This window comes from Phalaenopsis equestris, unplaced genomic scaffold (genome assembly GCF_001263595.1).
Source record: "Phalaenopsis equestris unplaced genomic scaffold, ASM126359v1 Scaffold000224, whole genome shotgun sequence".
NCBI classification, from domain to species: domain Eukaryota; kingdom Viridiplantae; phylum Streptophyta; class Magnoliopsida; order Asparagales; family Orchidaceae; genus Phalaenopsis; species Phalaenopsis equestris.
In genome coordinates, this window is record NW_018164666.1 from 5504924 (window position 1) to 5507332 (window position 2409).

The 2409-nt window shown below is 38.2% G+C and overlaps 1 protein-coding gene across 1 annotated transcript in view; it reads left to right on the plus strand.

Annotated features, from left to right (window-relative positions):
* LOC110023327 overlaps window positions 1-2409 on the plus strand; it is a 66243-nt gene that overhangs the window by 41446 nt on the left and 22388 nt on the right. The gene's annotated exons all lie outside the window — the stretch shown is intronic.

Consider the following 2409-nt stretch of genomic DNA (forward strand, 5'->3'; position numbering starts at 1 on the left):
TAAAACATAGAACATGAGGCCGGGTGGCTCGCCGCCGCAAATCGTCGACTTCCTCTAGCCATCCACTGCTGGCCCCCACTTGCCGCCGTCGGCCCCTACCTGCCGGGAGCTGCTTGCCCCCAGACCACCCCCCCTCCCCACACGTCGGCCACTGCCTGACGTTGCGATGGTTGCCGCCACCTGCTACCGGCAATCGTCCCCGCCGCTTGTCTGCCCATGTCAATCGATGGTCTCTCTCTCGCCGTCGCCAGCCCTTAGCAGCCTGCAATAGCCTTTGCCGGCCACTAGCCGTCCTCTCGCCACCCGCCTGCTGCGACCCACTCGCCCGCCCGCTGGTACTGCTTCATACTGGGTAGAACAAGAAATACGTCGTATACATCATGGGCGACAGAGCTTAGTACTGGAGCTTATATTGACTCGACCATTTTATAAAAAGTAAAGTACCTAACCAAACTTATTTTATATTTTTTGCTTTTAAAAACATATAAATCATAACACTATTATCACATTTTCTGAAAATAGAAAATAAAAAACAGAAAACAAAATAAAAATAAAACAGATTAAAAAAATAGAAACAAAAAGTGATTCCAAACAGACCTTAAGCTAATCTCTTACTAATTGTGTTATTTTATATAAACATAATTAAACTAATTAAGTATGTAGCATTTAGAGACCGGAAATAATCAAGTCTTACTACTATTTATTGTATTTTTAGAAGCACCCAACTCTGTTCTCCAGACTCTCATTTGTAGTCCTCTGTCTATTTTGTTGTCTTGTAGGACTCGTCATCCTTTTCATCCTCAAGATTTGTTGCTCTAGAATTTTATGTTTTGATACTAAATTTTATCTAAATTATTTTTTGGAGCACATATTTGTTTCACCAACTTTTTCCACCGTAAAATGTCAAGTTATCACTTACGTTTTTAGCATTTAAAGTGTTTGCCAATCTCTCAAATCAAGAAAGCAATCACGCCAATTGTTGGTGCTCAAAGAAAGGCATTTACATCTGCACTAATTAGTAATGGGACATATCTAGTTGGGGATTTGGGATTTTAGGAGTTATGTCACCTCATTGTAGCCCATAGATGAGTGTTTGAGAGTCACATATTTTGACACACCTCGACGCACCATGGCACCCTTCGAACAACATTATTTAATATATAGGCTGATGATATTAACTCAACCAATAACCTTGTAGGTTTTGGGTTAATATATGCATAGTATGTCTGGTCAAGTTTAAAAGTTGTCTGCATATTTTGAGGATAGATTAAGATAGATGTTAAAAAATGGTTATTAGCTAATGATCTTTGTCATGGAATGTTTATATTGAAAATGGAGGTCCATGTGATCCAATGGCATGTAATTATTTGTGTGTGGGTGGTACCAATCAGCAAATCATACAAATTTTAATTTTGAGTGGCTTGGGTGAGTTGCAAGGGTATTTGGGTGATCAATGTTCAAGGTTAAGCTGGCAAAAATATGGTTTGCAAGGGAAAAAAAGTGAGGTTTCAATTTAAACTTACAAGTTTGCAATGCGGTGGATGTACTTTGACCTAATTAACCCTTTATTATTTATTGATCAATTTTGGGGCATCTATGTCAAGATTATTCTATAGCTCGTGGTAGTCTGGGTTTCAATGTTTTGTTCGATGCTAACACCCTTTGACATGCTTTCCCTCATTTTTTTTTTATTAGTTTGTGGCTTAAAATGCCTATGATTTAGTGTTCAGGCTGTAGTGTGCAATGAGTCTGGCAAGAGTGAGTGTCGGCTTTTGTTAGTGAGGATAAGTTGCAACTGGGCAGCACTGTTCCCATGAGGTACCATTTGTAATGGGATGACTTTTTATGATCATTCTGTCTAAACTTTACCAATAGAACCCAAGCATGATGCAAAGAAAATTAGCCAATTTTTTTGTTTACTTTTTATTTTTATTTTTTTTTGCAAATAACTAACCTTAATATTTTTGTTTATGATTTATATTGGCCATCAATCTTTCTCTGGATGATGAGGATGAACAATAACTTCATGTTACTAGGTCGAGTAAGAATGTGAAAGAAGTGTGGCCTAGCAACATCAATAAGCGGTGATAAACTTGAAAGAGTAATTTTTTTTTTTTTTTTTTTTTTTTTGTTCTTTTCTTCTAAGTATTTGAGTTTATAATATTCAACAATTGGCACAATGAGGCGGGCACAAGTTCTTAATTTTGATGTTTTTAATCATGTTGACGAGTGAGAAAGGTTCCTTTTTTCTTACTGATGAATTGATTCAGCTGTGTTTTAACCTCCTGCATGTCATTTCTGTCGGCGCTTAAATCCTGGATGTCTTTCCTGTCGGCGCTTAAAAGGGGGGAAAAGAGAGTTTTTTTTTTTTAATAGGCCGTAAGAAGCTGGGGGGGGGGCGGGAGCAAA